Here is a 21,062-nt window from a genome sequence, read left to right as displayed (position 1 = left end):
ATGAATTTCATAATACCCAGTTTATCTTTTGACTGTCCAAGATTTAGCAATTCTGTGTCCTTTTAAGTAGAAGATAAGAAACCTGTTTTGTCTTTTTTAGGAAATCACACATGGTATATCTGATTAAACTCTACTCTGTTTTCCATCGTTACAAACATGAGATGACTTAGCAGTTTCACTGCAGAAGCATGCATCATGATGTTTGAAGTGAGAAACCATCCTGTTACTATTATACAACTTTTACTTCTAAAAACTTAACTCTTCTTACTGTTGTGTTATATGTAAGGGCTTCCGAACCATGAAAACTTGGTTGAGAGGGAATGAAATGAACATCTATACTTGAGGATTGAAAACCGGTTGTATAAGCCTAGGTTGATCCAAGCATATGTACTTACCTCACATTTTATACCTCACTTAGGTATAATAGTCCATTTTTTTTTTCATCCAGATTTTGAGTTTTGAAGTAAATGCTGAGGATGAGGTAAGTGTCCCAGGACAAGCTCCCTTTCAAGGTTAAAATTGTCTGTAGCAACTGTTTTACTTAAGAAAACACCTGAGTTGGTAGAAATCACATAGAATGGTAGAGCAGGAGAGGCTTGAGGAATACTTTATTTTATAGATGAGGAAGGGGAGGGAAAGGGTGCAAGGAGGGAATCAAGTTGAAATGCAGATGTCTGAGAATAACTGGACCTACAAGTGGAAAATTGAGGAGAATGACAGAGTCGAAAACTACAATGGTATTTCAGATAAAACTTTACAGATTCCTTCCAGCAATACGTGGATTGCAGTTGGAGTGAAGTGAATGGTTTTGCATATAATGTGTTCCACAGCCGTTAGGAGATGCCAGGTGTGTGTGTGTGTGTGTGTGTGTGTGTGTGTGTATTATGTTCTTTGAACAGACAGTGCTAACAAGGGCCTGCACATGGTCACTTACTTATATCTGCAATCAGCTATAGCTTTAAAGTGATTTCCCTGCTGGCTTAGTCATTAAAGAGTCTGCCTGCAATGTGGGAGACCTGAGTTCGATCCTGGGGTTTGGGAAGATGCCCTGAAGAAGGAGATGGCAACCCACTCCAGTAGTCTTGCCTGGAGAATTCCATGGACAGAGGAGCCTGGTGGGCTACAGTCCATGGGGTCACAAAGAGTCGGACACGACTGAGTGACTAACTTTCACTTTCAAAGCTTTAAAAGGCTCAGGCCTCCTGAGGGCATTTTGGAGGTTCACTGCAGCAAGGGCTCTCTCTTTGTGTGCTGTGATGATAATTTTGGCAAAGGAAGAGCGTGTTCTAGTTTTAGAATCCCTGGAGACTCTTTTGTCTTTCTTGATTCAACTCTTACAGCTTGGACTGCTTTGGCTTAAAAGAAAATTACAAAAGTCAAGCATCACTGAGTTGACCTTAAAGGAATAAACAATCTGAAGATCACAGTGTAGTCCTTGTATTAAGCTCATTTTTGTTTGCTTTTGGTGGTTTTTGGCCAACTATGCCAAGGCATTCAAGTACTTAGGTCTTCATAAAACTGTTCCTTTCCTCCACTTGTGTTAATACAGATATTAAGTCTACTAGTATCTACTTAGCATAAACAAGAAGATAAAAATGATTCCTATGATTGAAATGTTTGTTATTTAGCATTAAGCATCTTCCTGCTCCCATGCATTTTGCATTTTAATCCACTTGGTGCTTGGTTTGGGGATTGTTAGATTAGTTTTAATCCCCTGTCTAATAGTGGAGTAGTGGTGAGATTTATTACACAGACGGGGTTTGGTACTTGGATTTAAGAGGGCTCACGTGCACTCTTCATGCATATTAAATTTGGGAAACCACTGGTTCAGTATAAAAGGTTGGGGAGACATCCTTTATCTTAGAATGATTCTCTTTAGGCACACAAAGTGCAGACGGCATTTATTGTATTAATGAAAAGAAAATTGATTACAAGTGTTTTCTCTCTTTTGGGGTCAGACTAATGTTCTCAGAATATTTTTTTTTCCTATTTGAAATGTACTCTACTATCATTTCAAAGCATTTCTAGATGTCTTCTTTATTTCTTGGGAGGCCACCTCTAGGAGAAAGATAAATAGCTTATTATGTAATGGATTCTTCCCAAGACAAATGGAAAAGTTTGAGTACTACCCAACCAGGGAATAAATATTTTCAGAAATCACAAAAAAATAGGAGAGCTCACTAATCCTTGAGAGCCTAATTGTTGCCATTTTCTCCAAACTGATTAAAAAGTGTGCCATTTTGAAGATTGGAAGATTATTGTTATTATTTATATATTTTCTATGTTTCTTACAATGTGAAAAGATTCTGGTTAATAGAGTACAAAACAAACAAGAATACCATGATTGTACGCCATTTTCTCCAAACTGATTAAAAAGTGTGCCATTTTGAAGATTGGAAGATTATTTTTATTATTTATATATTTTCTATGTTTCTTACAATGTGAAAAGATTCTGGTTAATAGAGTACAAAACAAACAAGAATACCATGATTGTACATTTTTGTGATTAATAAATAAAAATAATGCTGGAGCAAAACTTTGTAGTGGGAGCTTTAGTTTTCTTCTATTGTTCCAATTAAGTAATTTTGCCTTGGGGAGAAGAAAGAATATGTATTAAGTAATGAAGAGACAGATACTGGGAATAACTTGGGTTATAGGGTGGAATATTTAGGTTTTTTTATGGTTTCAAAATACCATCCAGTATTTTGAAATAGTCTTACTCTCAGAACTTGAACTTGTATTTGTGACCCAGGAAGCTGCAATGGCACCCCATTCCAGTACTCTTGCCTGGAAAATCCCATGGATGGAGGAGCCTGGTGGGCTACAGTCCATGGGGTCACACAGAGTCGGACACGACTGAAGCGACTTAGCAGCAAACCTTACTTACGGTTTGTCTTTCAAGGCTATTTTTCTGCCCATTAAAGGTTGATTCTCTAAAGGAAGAAGACAAGCATGTGTAATGGTCAGTACTACTACTACTACTAAGTCACTTCAGTCGTGTCCGACTCTGTGTGACCCCATAGACTGCAGCCCACCAGGCTCCCCCGTCCCTGGGATTCTCCAGGCAAGAACACTGGAATGGGTTGCCATTTCCTTCTCCAATGCATGAAAGTGAAAATTGAAAGGGAATTTGCTCACTTGTGTCCGACTCTTAGCGACCCCATGGACTGCAGCCTACCAGGCTCTTCCATCCATGGGATTTGCCAGGCAAGAGTACTGGAGCGGGGTGCCATTGCCTTCTCTGGTAACGGTCAGTAGTCTCCTGTTAAAATAGCCGCTCAAATGAGGGCAAAACTGTTCAGTTTACTTAAAAGACATATTTATTTATTTATTTTTAAGGAAATCCAGAAGTGCTGAGAGCAAGGGGTAGGGGGTGGGTAGGTTGTGGAAGATGAGGTTAAGACATATTTAAAATTTACAAAGCAATGTTTTCTCTCTATGATTTGAGAGTTCAAAGCAGCCCTTCTGTGTTAATTTTTCCTTCAAATTTTGTTTCCAAATTTATGTTTTATTCATTAAATTTATTTGGTGGTAGCTGTGAATACAAGTAACCCAAAGTTAGTGTAATTGATTTCCTTGAGAGACAAAAACAAGAAAGAAATGTATTCTCTTGGAATGTTACTATGATTTTAAATCCCAGTAAACATAGCTTTTCGGAGAAGGCAATGGCACCCCACTCCAGTACTCTTGCCTGGAAAATCCCAATGGGTGGAGGAGCCTGGTAGGCTGCAGTCCATGGGGTCGCTGAGGGTCGGACACGACTGAGTAACTTCACTTTCACGCATTGGAGAAGGAAATGGCAACCCACTCCAGTGTTCTTGCCTGGAGAATCCCAGGGACAGGGGAGCCTGGTGGGCTGCCGTCTATGGGGTCACACAGAGACGGCACACACGACTGAAGCGACTTAGCAGCAGTAGCAGCAGCAAACATAGCTTTTAATATACACATTTGACAATATAAATAAATGAACTTCATAGTAATTTTCACCAAGTTTGGACACCTAGTGGAGCTTTTTAACATCTCTGAGACTCAGGTGAGAATATGCTGTTGGATTTCATAGAGTCCAAGGAACCTTTCAGTTCAGTTCAGTCGCTCAGTCGTGTCCGACCCCTTGTGACCCCATGAATCCCAGCAGGCCAGGCCTCCGGATCCACCACCAACTCCCGGAGTTCACCCAAACTCATGTGCATCGAGTCGGTGATGCCATCCAGCCATCTCATCCTCTGTCGTCCCCTTCTCCTCCTGCCCCCAATCCCTCCCAGCATCAGGGTCTTTTCCAATGAGTCAACTCTTCGCATGAGGTGGCCAAAGTATTGGAGTTTCAGACTCAACATCAGTCCTTCCAATGAACACTCAGGACTGGTCTCCTTTAGGATGGATTGTTTGGATCTCCTTGCAGTCCAAGGGACTCTCAAGAGTCTTCTCCAGCATCACAGTTCAAAAGCATCAATTCTCCCGAGCTCGGCTTTCTTTATAGTCCAAATCTCACATCCATACATGACCACTGGAAAAACCATAGCCTTGACTAGATGGACCTTTGTTGGCAAAGTAATATTGGAGTAGTATAAATCTTGCAAATGTATTTATGAGAAGTAAATCTCATTGACCACTAAGTCATGTGTGTGTGTGTGTGTATGACAGAAAGATGTTTCTCACTGTTGTTCAGATTGTGGAGATACCTCCCCCGAAAGAGAAAACTTGCATCTGAAATTCCTTTTCATCCTGAGCTGGTTTCTGAAAATGGTGGGCTAAATCCTGAGTGTTGGTAGGCATTTTGTCTTTCTAAAAGGCATGCTATGTTTCCATCCATTCATTATTCAAATATTTGCTGTACACTTTGTGCTTTATGTGGAGAAGGAAATGGCAACCCACTCCAGTATTCTTGCCTGGAGAATTTCATGGACAGAGGAGCCTGGTGAACTATATACAGGCCATGGGATCACAAAGAGTCGAACACGGATTCTGTGATCTTATGAGCTAATGTCAGATAGGAATCTGTAAACCTGTTACATTCTTGTTTTTGAAAACCCAGAAGTTTAGAAATACTTCTTTCATACTAAATAAAACATTAATGTGATGGTAACATTTTCTTTTGCATTTCATCACCATCCAAATGTTCCCATGAGAAAAGGAACACTGTCTATCTTGTTCACTGTGGCATCCCCAGAGCACAGGATAGGGTCTGTGGCATGTTGCACTTAATAAATAAATTAATTTATGGGTGAATAGAAGAGTGTGTAGATGGATGGATCTTTGGAGAAGAGATGTCTGAGTCTCTGGATAAATTCTCAGACAACAACTTCTTGATTTAATGTGCAGATTTAGAGAATGAATTCTTTTCAAACATTAGGAAGTTCAGTCCATAGTCAGCCAGACCACACAAAGGGGATGGTCTGGAGTTAGGTGGAGAGACAGGGTTTGAATCTGGGGGCCAAAATTAGGATTTAGAATATTTCAAATAATGTATATATACATATAAAATATTTAAGCATATAATGTATTAATAGAAATCAATGTAATTATATTGCTGTAGTATATAATATCACATATATCACAATATTATATATAATAATTGCTATAATATTATATAATATATACAAACATGGATATAGCACTTTTCCTATATATTAAAATATGCATATAGTGGAAATATTATATACTTCAATTTTTGTTGTCTGAGTGGAAGTTTCCTTCTATTCATAGTTTCTTGAGTGTTTTTATCATAAAAGGATATTGCATTTTGCCAAATGTTTTCTGCATCGAGATGATCATGAGGGTTTTTTGTGTGTGTGTCATTCTGTTAGTTCTTTGTGTATTCTATCCAGTTTTCTTGTTGCTTATTGTGAGAAAGGGGCAAGTTATTCCATCATGACCAGAAACCCTTGCATGTTGAAGTTTTTCAAAATCTTTTTTCATATCTATTAAGTACTAATTATCAACACCCTGAATTCAGGTTTTCTGTTGTAATTATTGGTGCTTTGGGGCATATGTCCATCATCTTTCTGTTTTTTATTGTCTTGCTGCTTTCCCCCTTCTTCTTGCTTATTTCTTTTTTCTGGTTGATTGCACTTTGGTGGTTACTGTTCATTTCTGTAGTTAAATAATATCTTGATCTACCTTACAACAAGTCAGGGTTCTCAGAACTTTTGACCCTTTTAACCCAGTACAAAGAATTATGTACTGTCACTGTTCAATAGTTTAGTTCCACCTTTTCTCCTAAATGCCATGAATTAGACATCATCATTATTGGTATTAGTTTATATAGACAGTGTATGTTTGGATTTATATCCAAGTTTACCTTTTATTTGTTTAACATTCATTTCTCTATCTTAAACCTCCATCTGGGTATTTTTTCTAATTCTAATCCTTTCTCATTTATTTCTCTTAATATAATATGTTCTCTGTCTTTGGTGGAGTGTAATTTCACTACAGTGTTTCTAGGCATGGATATCTTTTTATTTTTTTGAGATCTGTTGTAGCGCTTGGATCATTGGATCATTTTGTTTTGGAAAATTCACACCTTTATCTCTTTAAAATTTTCTTTTCTCCTTTTGCTTTATTTTTTCCTCACTGTTATTCTACCTAGATATATTTTAGAAACAATTATTGTCTCCTCTATACCTCTTTAAACCTTTTATATTCTGTTACCTTGTCTTTAAGTTCTTGGTAATTTGTTAAAATGCATTTTCCATTTCACAAATTCTTTCTTTAGCCATGATTATGCTATTTGACCCATTAATTATTTTATTTCAATAGTGATATTTTAATGTCAAGAATTTCATTTATTTTTCTTTCAAATTTATCTGATAAGTCTCAATACCTTCTTGTTGCTCTCTTATCATTGTAACTATGCTCTCATTTCTTTAAATATCCTTGTCCATAGATGTGCTCTATTCTGCATGTGAAAATCCCAATATTTAAATTCTTTGAGAGTTTAGCCTTCAAATTTGTTAATTTTTGGCTCTCCTTCATGGTGTGTTGCCTTCACAAATACTTATTGATCTTTGCTTGTGAGCCCTACTTCTTGATCTTAACCAGTAGTACTCCTTTAGACCTAAGTTGTGGATATACATCTTTGAAAGAGATGCTCTTCTTTCTGCAGCTAATAGATGCCCCCAGTCTGCCACCAGTTTTGGAGGTCTGGGGTTTAGCACAGAACTCCCAGGCTCAACTTCCTCTTTCCTTGCTGGCTCAAGTCTCAGTATCTTGATACAAATGCTTCAACTGACATTGCTTTCAGGGTAATGTATCTCCTCACTATCTACTACTTTGACCTCAGCCAAAGGTTTTAAGTAGAAAATGTGAAATCCTGTCCTTTGAGTCCCTATAACTTGTGAGACCAGTGACACCTTAAGAATGTGCCCCATTCAGAGTGCAGTTGTTCTGAAGTGTGATGCTCCCATAGGGCTTTTAGATAGCCATAATGCTAGAAACAGAAGTCATATGGTATTACTTTTAAATACTAATTGTTGCTAAAGAAATGCATAAAGTTTATCTCTAGTTTAACTGTGTTATCTCTGAATTATTTTGGAATTTTCCTATACACAGTCATATCTCTTGCAAACAAAGATGTTATTGTTCTTCCTTTCCAACCCTAATAGATTTTGATTCATTTTATTTTCTTACTGTACTGATTAGAACTTAGAGTACAATGACAAAAAGAAGAGATGATAGTGGACGTCCTTGTCTTGGTCCTGATCTTCAGGGATCAGTGTTTCACCACAGAGTATAAACTTTTCTACAGTGTGTGTGTGTCAAACAATTAATTCTTACACAGAAATTGGAAAGAGCTTTGTAAGATTTAAATTTGATCCTGAAAATGAGTAGACTGAGATATGTTATAGCTGTATGGTATATATAACTAGATTACATTGACAAATGAAAGAAACAGTTGGGATGGTTAATAAAATTTTTGATTTTATGTCTGCACATTCTTCACCTATAAATCCAAGGACAGCAAAGCTAAATATATAATTTTTGTTTTTTAGCTTTCTTTTTAATGGATATATTCATGGCTTTTCTGTGTGTGTAATTCTAATCAGGCAAAATTAGTAGTACAGCAGAACTGAAACATTCATGAAGTTAGGGTCTTTCAGAGAGGAGTAATGATGGGGTAGATTTGATGAAATTTTCTTTTCTTTTTAGCAGAGTTTCTTGTTTTTCTCCAGTATCCTAATCAGGAACAGATACATCCCTGCCTTTAGTAATAAGAATTTTATCAATTCTTGAATTCGGTGAGCTTGGGAGAGATTTTGTCTGATATTTGTGGCTTTTTTTACTTCGCTCTCAATTACCTGCATCATAGGATGTACTTAGCTCTTTCCATTTGGCTTTCTCTATGTGATATCGTATAGTTCTTCGTGCTATCAGCACCCTTCTCCTCACTAACTGTTCATTAGATGAGGGTGGCTGCTGGCCCAACATACTTCCTCTTCTGAAAAGTAGGAATCAAAACCCAAGAAAGTCATTCTATCTTTATGTAGGTGAACTTGAAACAAATTCAATAGCCGTCTGTACTCACTTAGGAACTGTGGATAAGAGAAGATGATTCAGCAGGGAAGGAGAGAAGAATTCAGAGAGGAGTTGAGGTGAGAGATGAGAAGAAAGGACCGTCAGAGTTCTGACAGCATACCTTTTTCTCATTCTAATTCCTTCTGGCTATCTACAACCTTTGGGTTCATGAAACACCCTCATATCCTTATAATGTTTTTTTTCTTCTTGTGAAGGCCACATGTGACCACAGTCTTAGGAATCTAATGTACCTGTTTTTGTTTTTTTTTTTTTTTCATTTGCACCTAAATTTAAATTTGAGTTCTAGTGACTCTGAGCAAGTTATGAATCTCAGTTTCTGCATCTGTAAAATGGGAATAGTGACATCTACTTTGCAGAGTGCTTATGAGCATTTGAGTTAACATATGTAGTGGAACAGCTGGCTGAGAGTAGACTTTTAATAAATAATAGTTATTACTTTCTAAATTATTTCTCCAGTCCAATATGATATCTGATAGTGCATTGTTTGCATGCTTATTATCACACATCCTATTCTGCCTGTGATATCGCTTCTTGGATATTTGCCCTGTCTTCCTATTAGATTTCAAACTTCTTGACAGGATGATTTCTGACATGTGCTTCTCACTACCCTATCAGAAACGATCTCAGAGTTTGTGCTCAATAGATAATTACTGGATAGGGTAAATACTTTGGGGATTTCTTGTCAGGGGAAACCAGAAGAGCTAAGAGTAGAACACTTTCCCTATTATTTATGATTGTCCCCTTTATAAAGGTAGGCAAACACAAACTCTGATATCTTCTATTCCAGAAAGAGTTGCCCGTAAGTGAACAGTTCTCTTCATTGGTTAGACCCCTGACAAATCTTGGTTGTTTTAGTTGTAGTTTTAAAAATAAAATCTTATGAGGAACTCCAATATATGAAACAGATTTAAGCAAAGGCTTTGTGGTTGAGCAGAAGAGAGAGGCCCTGAGCCCTGCATCCCATCCAATGGTAGACCCCAAAGCACCTCAGGGCTTGGTGAAAAACATTTTGGAAACCGTTACTTTGGATTATCTAGGATAGTCTATGTAACCCACAGCTATCATGGGGTTTTACTGAATTAGAAAAAAAAAAATGGAACCAAAGGAACAAGATGCCATAACCCTTCCCAGAGTGATTATGAAGGTTTTAGAAAGCTTTAGGGGATTGTTGTCAAACTTGTTACAATTGATGGTGTGGGAACTCTTAGCCACTATTATAAGCAAGAGAGATTTTGCTGAGGTAGGATGGAAAATGTTTTGGGCTTGATGTCAAAAGATGAGGATTTGAATTCTCATTTCTTTTCTTACTGGCCAGTGGCTTTAGGCAACTCTGCAACTTCACCAAGTCTCAGCTACAAATTGGGAATTATCACCCCCATCTACTTCGCAGATCTGTCAGCTAAAATGAGACTGAGATGTGAAATGGTTTTATAGTATGAAAAAAAAAAGTACTATATAAATATGAGGCCTGCTTAGTAATATGACTAATTAAGGGAATAAAGAGAGAAAACACAGTATGTACAATTAATGACTTTACCTAGACTCAGTTATTTTCATCCTTTGACATGGCATACACATATTCCTTTTTATTTTTGCTGAAAGTCTAAATGACTGTACTATCAATAAAGGTCCTCCCTCCTATACTGTGCTGATGAAAGAAACTGAAGGCCTAAATAAATGGAGATGCATGCTATGTTCATGGATTTGAAGACTTAACATGGTAAAGATGTCAGCTCTCCCCAGTTTGATGTAGATTTAATGCAATCCCTGTCAAAATGCCAATAAGATTTTTGTTGATAAAGATGAATATTTTAAAATGTATATGAAAAGGCAAAGGAAGTAGAATAGCTAAAACACTTTTTTTTTAAAAAAGAACAGAGTAGAAAAATCAGTCAACTCAATTTCAAGACACGTGATAAAATGATATAGAACTATACTCAAATACCACACCAACGTCAGATTCTTCCATTTGATATTGCACCATAATTATGTAAGATTAACTGTAGGGCAAACTGGGTGATGGGTTCTTGGCAGTCTTCTATTACCTTTGCAACTTCCTGTGAATCTATAATACTCCACTTTTTACAAAAGTAATTTTTTTTAGCTTTATTGAAATATAACTGACATGTAAAATTGTAAGATATTTAAAGTGTACATCATGGCGGTTTGATATATACATTGTGAAAGTATTCCTCCCATGTTAGGTAATTAACATGTCTATGACCTCACATATTTATCCTTTGTTTATTTATTTATTTTTTGGTGAGTACATTCATTTTGCTCTCTCAGGAAGTTTTAATTATTGAAAGTTTAACGCACAAACACATTTCAACTGTGTCAGTCATTTGCTGGCTGGCTCTCGGCCATTATTCTCACTATTCTGTGTTTTCTTGTTGCATATGAGGGGAAGCTGGGGCCTTGCAAATGACTTCTCCCTAATTCTTTTGTCAACTGGCTTCATCTTAGGTCCTACCAATTAGTGGCCCTAGGGAGGGACTAGGAAACAGGATCTGGGGAGAAGCCACTTTATTTTCACTTCTATCTTCTATCAACTTTTTTCCAGCAAAAACAGGCAACAGTGGAATGCGGCATTTTTTGGCAGTCCCAGCCCATGCTCTCTGGAGCCTTTTCTTTGGTCCCCTCATTAGTACTCAGCACCCTCTCAGTAGTACCACATGTAGTCATGAGATACTCCCTCATAGACTTGGCATTGCCTTTCAGTCCTCTTCTGCACTTTTGGACTCTGATAATATAACTGCCTCTCCACCAGCCCTACTAGTGGCTGCTGCTTTCTTTAGTTACTAGTCTTTGGGTTACTATACCACCTTCTCATACTCTCTGCTCTTTTAATACCTTTCTAACCAAGTCCTGAAATTCCTAAAGTGGTTCTGATTTGACTTGACTAATGCACCCAATGTGGGTGAAACAGTGCTTTGTGTTAACAGGAATTAGGCAATATTCTTTCCATCTCTTTATTTCAGTGCTGAGCCATTCCTTGAAATCCTCTTTTGGCAGAGCCTTCTGGAGATGGGGAAAAACTTGGGGTATCCTGAACTTGAACTGTAGTTGAAACTTGGCCCTAAGATTTCTGACACCTTTAGGAAATGGTAGAGACTGAAACGGAGAAGGCAATGGCACCCCACTCCAGTACTCTTGCCTGGAAAATCCCATGGACGGAGGAGCCTGGTGGGCTGCAGTCCATGGGGTTGCTAAGAGTCGGACAAGACTCAGCAACTTCACTTTCACTTTTCGCTTTCCTGCATTGTAGAAGGAAATGGCAACCCACTCCAGTGTTCTTGCCTGGAGAATCCCAGGGACGGAGGAGCCTGGTGGGCTGCTGTCTATGGGGCCGCACAGAGTCGGACACGACTGAAGCGACTTAGCAGCAGCAGCAGCAGAGACTGAAAAGGGGGGAAAAATATCTTAGTCACTTCAAGTTGGAACACAGTTTTCTGACTTTCAAGAGAAGGACACTTGGATGCTGTCTTTTTTTTTTTTTTTCTAGGAAATCTGCCTAAATAAGCTAAGTCAAAACAGAAATATATTTGTCCAGAGGCTCCACCAAATTAAATCACTGTGTATTTCCTAGACCTTTTGATTTTCTGTTCCTGGAAAAAAAAAATTTGGGGAATGAACATAGCACCCAATATTTTAGTTTTACCAAGAAAGCATGTTAAAAACGGGAAAATGGCAGTAGTTTATCTCAGTTATTTCACTAAAGAAATAGCAGCTTATTTAAAAAATAAAAATGACATGAGAAAAATGGATAGAGTTTTAAATTTGAGAAAGTATGCTTCACCATTTCCTTATTTGTTTATTTTAAAAATACACCCCATCCCCATTAAATATTCCCACTGGTCTGGGTGTTTAGGAACTTCTTCTGGATAACTTAATGTTGATTCCATAGTGTAAGTAGAGTACACTTTAGAGATAGTGTTTCTGTTAGGGAGATATTTCTTTTGTAAGAATGTTGAGATAGAACTCAACATTTTCATCTTTTGACATGGCATTCACATATTTTTATTTCTGCTGAAAGTCTAAATGACTGTATTATCAGTAAAGGTCCTCCCTCCTATACAGTGCTGATGAAAGAAACCAAAGGCCTAAATAAATGGAGGTGCATGCTATGTTCATGGATTTGAAGACTTAACATAGTAAAGATGTCAGTTCTTCTCAACAGTTTTCTCTCCTCAAAAACTGTTGTATGTTTATCTGAAGATGTGTATCCTCTTGTTTTACAGTTGCTGATAGAAGTTGAAAGTTATGTTTTCCTGAGAGATTGAGATTGTGTGTCTTCAGGAATCTGCACTTATTAGTGTGTAGGTGAAAAGTTGGAACACAGATTTTGGGAAAGGGAAAGTGTCCCTGCTTTTGCCTGGAATCCACTGTTGTACTTTGATTTCGGAAACTAGCAACTCTGGGGACATCTGGAGAAAGTTTTCTTGACCCAGGTATTAGCTTTTTCGCAGTGGACACCAAGGACGGTGAGAATAGTGATACTTAACCCAAGTGGCTTTGCAAGCATGCCAGCCAAAGCAAAGCATGTCAGAGGCTACATGATGACTGTAGGAAAGGCAGTCTGCAAGCACACATGAAGCTCTTCCTTTTAAAACTCTTGGATGTTCTTGGAAGTCAGGGATTTTTAAAGGGAAATATAACCTGTCAGCCTATGGAGTAAGAATGTGCTCAGTCGCTCCAGGCTCCTCTATCCATGGAATTTTCCAGGCAAGAATACTGCAGCGGGGTGCTATTTCCTACTCCAGGAGAATTCGCATCTCTTATGTCTCCTGCGTTGGCAAGCAGATTCTTTACCACTAGCACCACCTGGGAAGCCAGAGTAAGAATAGGAACTTGATCTGATGGTTGTTGTTGTGACTTTCTTTGTAACCAACTACTGAGTGGAGAATTGTGACAGCATGTGATTGTCCATGATATGTATCAGTTAGCTTTTGGTACATGAGAAACCACTCTACAACTTTGTAACTTATAACAACAAATATCTCTTCTTTAAAATTTTGTGAATTAACTGGAAAATTCATATAATCCATGTTGGCTTGATTTGGGCTAGACAGACTAGAATGGCTTTGCATGTCTGTGGGCTCAGATGGAAAGGCTGGAAATACTGAGACTAATGGGACCTCTTTCCTTGTAATGTTTCATTTTCCAGAAGACTAACCCATGCTTTGGCACATGGTGGTGTTGATGCCCATCAGCAAGAGAGGGAAAGTAATTTTTGAGCTTCTGAATGCATCATGTTTGTTAATATTCCTTCGACCAAAACATCCATTGGTTTAGATTATGTTCAAAGCCAGATTTCAGGGGAGGAGGAAGTGTTTAACTTGGCTAGGAGAAGCAGCAAAATCATATTTAAAGGGTCATGGATATGGGAAGGGAGTAATTTGTGACCATTTTATAATCTTCCACATAAAGTGATGGTGAGAATCTTAACTCTAATATGACACATCCTATGAGCTCATACCACACATAGGATTCATCATCCAGATGTTCAGCATGGCTGTAAGTTTCTAAGTGATGGAGGTGACCTGAATCACTGGTAGGAAAAATTTTATCTTCTCTGGCAAGCATCACCTGCTGTGATTTGCCATTTTAATTTTATTTATTAGACTATTATCTTTCAGCTACAAATCCAAACTTCTATTTGCTCCTCTGTTATTTTGAGGACTGGGCCCTATAAATTCCATTTTTGCCTTGCCTACAGGTTCTCTTTAAGTTCTACCAATAGAGACCACTAGGAGATAGTGAAAGGCTGAAGAGGAGGATATGGCACTTGTTTGTCTGCTTTTTATGAACTTTGCATCAGCTTTTTTCCTATGGGCATCATTCCAGAATGATTTTGTCCATGTAAGTTATTTCTTCTGGTAGCAGTTGCATCCTATTAACAGTTTTCCTAGCATCTTTAAGGGCTTTCCTGGTGGCTCAGTGGGTAAAGAATCTACCTGCAGTGTGGGAGAGCTGTGTTTGATTCCTGGCTTGGGAAGATCCCCTGGAAAAGAAAATGAAAACCTACTCCAGTATTCTTGTGTGGAGAATTCCATGGACAGAGGAGCCTGGTGGGCTACAGCCATGGGATCATAAGAGTCGGACATGACCGAGTGACTAGCACTTGCACTTTCATCAGGCCCTGCTCAAATACACCAGCACCAGCCACCCAGGACCCCATCTCAAGAGACCTGGATTTGGCCCTTTTTCCAAACCCCTTACTTTTAATAATTCCAATCCCATTCCCTTTATTCATCCTTTCTTTGAAGTGGTTGGTCCTTCTTTGACACCTTAGGGTTCTTTTTGTCTTTCCAATTCACTAATCAGAATTGTTTATACCAAGTGAGAAATTCTGTATATTAAATTTTCTGTTACATTAACTGGTGTAGTTTCTGTCTTCTGCCTGAACCTGGACTGATCAGGTAGGAAGAAGATACTGAGGAAAGCTTAAGTTAGATTGAAATGCTTAAAACACTACTGTTTTTTGGTTACTAGTTGCTTAATTACAATTATAAAATGTTTAAGACATTGTATGACTTATTTTGTGAGGCTTGAACAACCTTGATAACAAGACTCAACAAGGATAGTATGAGAAAAGGAAAACTGTAGTCTACCTCTCTAAGAAAGAGAGATGCAAAGTTAAGGACAAAATATTAGCAAACCAAATCTAGCAAATTATTTAAAAGATATAGTTTTATGTCCTGGGCTTGTTTTTGAAATACAGTGTCAATTTCATATTAGAAAGTCAGTGAGTGTATAATCATTATATATTATGCAATAAAGTATATAGTACTATATTAAAAAATAAATTATATCATCTTAATAGATGCATAAAGAAAGTTTGATAAAATTCATTATATCCAGTGTGAGACTTTTTAACAAACTAGGAATAGAAACATTATTGATTTGATAGCTAATATCTAAAACTCTGTAACAAACATTATTCTTAACAGATAAGCAATTAAAAAATCTTTCCTTTTGAAATCAGGAGAAAGATAAAAATACTTAATCACTTTCATTCAACATGGCAACAGACATCCTAGCTAGTGTGATAAGGCAAGAAAAAGAAAAGATATAGGATTGTAGAGGAGGAAATGAAATGGTCTTTCTTCATAGATGATATAATTGTGAATATATCTGTGAAAACCCAGAAGATTCAAATGATAAGATATTAAAATTAATAAGAACCTAACAAAGTGGCTGGAAACAAAATCAGAATGGAAAAATGAACTGTATTTCTATATACTAATAATAAATAAAAGTAAATTAAAAATATGTTTTCTAAGGTCAAAAAATATGAAGAACCTAGAAATAACTGTAAGTCATTAAATGTTGCTAATCTTAAAATTAAAAACTTAATTGAACAATATTAAAAAGGACCTAGGTAAATGGAGAAATGTAGCATATTTATTAAGGATAGCAATTGCCCAAAAATTGATGTAAAGATTTAATTCAGTCTCAATCAAAATCTCAACTTAAAAAAAATATATATATATATATATATATATATACAACACACACACACACAAAAGGATGAAGTATTGCCAAGTTGACTTTTAAAGGAAATCGTAGTCAGGACTTACTACCAGATGTCAATGTATATTATTATGCCACACTGATACAGTGTAGTATAGTGTAGGTATAAATAAACAGGCCAATGGAAGAATAGAAAATGAAGAAATAAAACAGCCCATATGTATATATTAGATACATAACAGAGGTGGTTTTATAGATCAGTGGGGAAAGGAGAGACTTTTCAGTAAATGGTATTGAGACAATTGGTTATTTATACGAAAAAAAGAAATGAAATTGAACCTCTACTTCACAGTATACAAAATAATCATTTCCAGGTGGAATAAAGACCTAACAATGTAACAGGCAAAGCAATAAAGCTTTTAGAAGATAATTTAGGAGAATATCTTCATGACCTCAGGATAGGGGAAAACTTTTTAGACAAGGCACAAAACCACTAACCATAAAGAGTCAATATCATAAACAGACCTACATTAAAATTCAAAACATATTTATCATAAGATACTGTAAAGAAAATGAGAAGTCATCTTATTGGACAGATGCTTGCAACATATACAACTGACAAAGAGTGGCAATCAGAACATATAAAGAATTCTTATTAGCAAATTAATAAGAAAAAGACTAATCCAGTGAAAAAATGAATGAGAAATCTTGAACTTTCACACAAAAGAGCAAACCCAGTTGACCAGTAAGCATATAAAACATGTTTAACCCTGCTGGTCATCAGGTCACTGCAGATGAAAACCAGAAAGAGTTATTATTGCATACTCCACACCACAGCAACATTTATAAAAGCTGGCAAAGATTGTTGGGAACTTTGCTGGTGGGAGTGTTGATTGAGATACCAAATCAGAGATACCAAAGGAACATTTCATGCAAAGATGGGCTCGATAAAGGACAGAAATGGTATGGACCTAACAGAAGCAGAAGATATTAAGAAGAGGTGGCAAGAATACACAGAAGAACTGTACAAAAAATATCTTCATGACCCAGGTAATCACGATGGTGTGATCACTGACCTAGAACCAGACATCCTGGAATGTGAAGTCAAGTGGGCCTTAGAAAGCATCACTACAAACAAAGCTAGTGGAGGTGATGGAATTCCAGTTGAGCATTTCCAAATGCTGAAAGATGATGCTGTGAAAGTGCTGCACTCAATATGCCAGCAAATTTGGAAAACTCAGCAGTGGCCACAGGACTGGAAAAGGTCAGTTTTCATTCCAATCCCAAAGAAAGGCAATGCCAAAGAATGCTCAAACTACCGCACAATTGCACTCATCTCACACGCTAGTCAAGTAATGCTCAAAATTCTCCAAGCCAGGCTTCAGCAATACATGAACCGTGAACTTCCTGATGTTCAAGCTGGTTTTAGAAAAGGTAGAGGAACCAGAGATCAAATTGCCAATATCCGCTGGATCATGGAAAAAGCAAGAGAGTTCCAGAAAAGCATCTATTTCTGCTTTATTGACTATGCCAAAGCCTTTGACTGTGTGGATCACAATAAACTGTGGAAAATTCTGAAACAGATGGGATTACCAGACCACCTGATCTGCCTCTTGAGAAATTTGTATGCAGGTCAGGAAGCAACAGTTAGAACTGGACATGGAACAACAGACTGGTTCCAAATAGGAAAAGGAGTACGTCAAGGCTGTATATTGTCACCCTGTTTATTTAACTTATATGCAGAGTACATCATGAGAAACGCTGGATTGGAAGAAACACAAGCTGGAATCAAGATTGCCAGGAGAAATATCAATAACCTCAGATATGCAGATGACACCACCCTTATGGCAGAAAGTGAAGAGGAACTAAAAAGCCTCTTGATGAAAGTGAAAGTAGAGAGTGAGAAAGTTGGCTTAAAGCTCAACATTCAGAAAACGAAAATCATGGCATCTGGTCCCATCACTTCACAGGAAATAGATGGGGAAACAGTGGAAGCAGTGTCAGACTTTATTTTTCTGGGCTCCAAAATCACTGCAGATGGTGACTGCAGCCATGAAATTAAAAGACACTTACTCCTTGGAAGGAAAGTTATGACCAACTTAGCATATTCAAAAGCAGAGACATTACTTTGCCAACAAAGGTTCGTCTAGTCAAGGCTATGGTTTTTCCTGTGGTCATGTATGGATGTGAGAGTTGGACTATGAAGAAGGCTGAGCGCCGAAGAATTGATGCTTTTGAAGTGTGGTGTTGGAGAAGACTCTTGAGAGTCCCTTGGACTGCAAGGAGATCCAACCAGTCCATTCTGAAGGAGATCAGCCCTGGGATTTCTTTGGAAGGAATGATGCTAAAGCTGAAACTCCAGTACTTTGGCCACCTCATGTGAAGAGTTGACTCATTGGAAAAGACTCTGATGCTGGGAGGGATTGGGGGCAGGAGGAGAAGGGGACGACAGAGGATGAGATGGCTGGATGGCATCACTGACTCAATGAACGTGAGTCTGAGTGAACTCCGGGAGTTGGTGATGGACAGGGTGGCCTGGCGTGCTGCGATTCATGGGGTCACAAAGAGTCGGACACGACTGAGCGACACTGATCTAATCTGATCTGATTGGAAAAGAGTTGGGTTTACTTAGCCAAGTTGAGCTCACTTGTATCCTGAGACAGAGCATCCCATTCCTCGTTATACATACACTAGAGAAAGTCTTGCTCATGAGTGCCAGGACACATGAGCAAGAACCATTGCAGTAACATTGTTTAAATAACCACAAACTAGAAATAATGGAAATGGATCGATAAAGACTGATAAATATATACATTTATTGATAAATCAATAAAGACTGATATATGTATACATATATATCATATGTATACATATATTTGTAACATATATATATATCGTATGTATACATATATATGTAACATACCTAATGACAAAATGTAATAATACATAGCAATGAAAATGAATGGATTATGGCTACACATGACAAAATCAGTGAATCTTAAAATGTTGAGCAAATTAAATAAGCTCTGAATCATAATAGAATAATGAAACAGGCAAAACTAAAATCTTGTTGGGATTAAAAACAGAAAAACATATGCAATGATAAAATCATAGGTGATGACTATATTAAAATTCAGTAGAGTGAGAACCTCTTATAGGATGGTGAGAATAAAAGGATGATGGTGGAGACCGAGATATGGGGACATAGGTTGGGAGAAAGACTGGATGCTAAGGTGTTGACAAAGTTCCGCTACTTAATCTGGTTGGTTACACAGGTGTTTGCTTTATGACTTTTCTTTCAGCTGTCCATGTGTATTTGTCCTGTGTATGGATTTCATTGTTAAAATACATTTTTATTTATCATGCAGTATCTAATATAGAAATTGCAGAAAAGGGAATGTGCATCTGGAAGCTACAAAGTTTGCTTCTTTCAAAAGTTGCTTTCTCTTGAAAGATGCTTCTTTATAAACAAATCTTTTTTATTCATTTACATGTATGCAAACATTGCTGTCAACTATCATTATTAATCTAAGTCAGTTCATTACAGATTTGACCAAGGGTTATACTGAAAAATCATGCAGTTTCAGTCCTAAAACAGCTATTTTTATGGTTCTCAGAATCTTAGCATCACTGGCCAGCATATATTTCACTGTGGGTTGTCAACATCATGGAAAACACTGAATATAACCCTCCCCCCGCCAGGAATGACTTGTACATTGGTGGGCTCAGAGTATCCCAGAATGCATTGCTAGGTGCAACCCTGCATTTATAACCCTAAGTGAAACTCCATTTTGCCATTTAAGCATTGATGCTTTCCTTTGGGAAACAAAATTTCCACATAAAAAAGTAACAAAACAGCAATTATGTAAATTGAATGGAAAAAAACCAGTAGTGTCCTGTTGGAGGTAATTTTCCCCATAATGAATGTTGGGGGAAGGAGGAGAATGGGAAGGACTAGAGATTAAAAATAGGGAATTGTGTATGTGTGTGTAATAAGCTTGCACAGAAAGCAGATGCATGGTGTGGACGTCATGTATAGAGGCAATAATCTGTGACAGAAAGATTTACATAATATTCTTTCAGGGCAAGTTCCCCATTTTAAAAGATGGTGAAATGCAGACAGCATGCCTGACTATAATGAATCTAAATCAGGTAAATAATTTGCACTCTCAGATTATGTCCCCCCACCCTGCCCCAATCCACACTTGCTTAATGGGTCTATTACAGTTTAGAGGGTAAAGAGAACTGAAGTTACCCTGACATGTTCGTGTGACATACGTGAAAACACTGCATTTCAGAGGCAGAGTGGTACTGATTGACAGTCACAATTTTGATATTGCACGTTGTAATTAATAATTGGTAAATTCACAAGTGGAAAAGAAATCTCCCTAAATCATGAAAGGAATGCTGTTTTAAACACATTCACACACACGGGGAAAGAAATCTCCCTAAATTATGAAAAGAATGCTGTTTTACACACACACACCCACACCCATACCCACACACACGCCCACACGCACCCGCAAACTGGCTTACACGATTCTAGATTAAATGGGATGCTACATTTTCCCTGCAGTGGGTCCCAACCATAAGATGAATATTATGTAAAATATAAATCAACAACCCCTTTTCTTCCTTCTCCTCCTTAGCAGTAAATTTCCGTTAGGTCCTGGGATGCCTTTTGGTGGAAGAAAGAAAACCAAGAGCATAGGATGCTGTTCATCTCATTCGACGTCACGCAAAATGGGGTAGGGATGAGATCAAACTACCTTCCTTCCTTTAAATGTGATGACAGTCCTTATGTTTTAAGCTTTCCCTGCTTCTGTTTATAAACATCTTCCTTGTCTGTTATGCTCCCTATTACATTTGTATAATTCTGAGTGACTTTTTCCTGTGCTTTCAAATTGGACATGGAGGTGTTTTTTGAGTGAGTGTATCTGGTGTACAGAGGCTAATAGACTTGACTCCAACAACACCTGATACCAGAGTTATGATTTTGGACTTTTAACTGTGCAGTAGCCTTAAGCTGTTGGCAAAGTCTTGACTTGGATACT

Source organism: Bos mutus, chromosome 18, assembly GCF_027580195.1.
Source record: "Bos mutus isolate GX-2022 chromosome 18, NWIPB_WYAK_1.1, whole genome shotgun sequence".
Classification (NCBI taxonomy): domain Eukaryota; kingdom Metazoa; phylum Chordata; class Mammalia; order Artiodactyla; family Bovidae; genus Bos; species Bos mutus.
The sequence above is the reverse complement of the archived record's forward strand: the minus strand, read 5'-3'. Positions refer to the sequence as shown.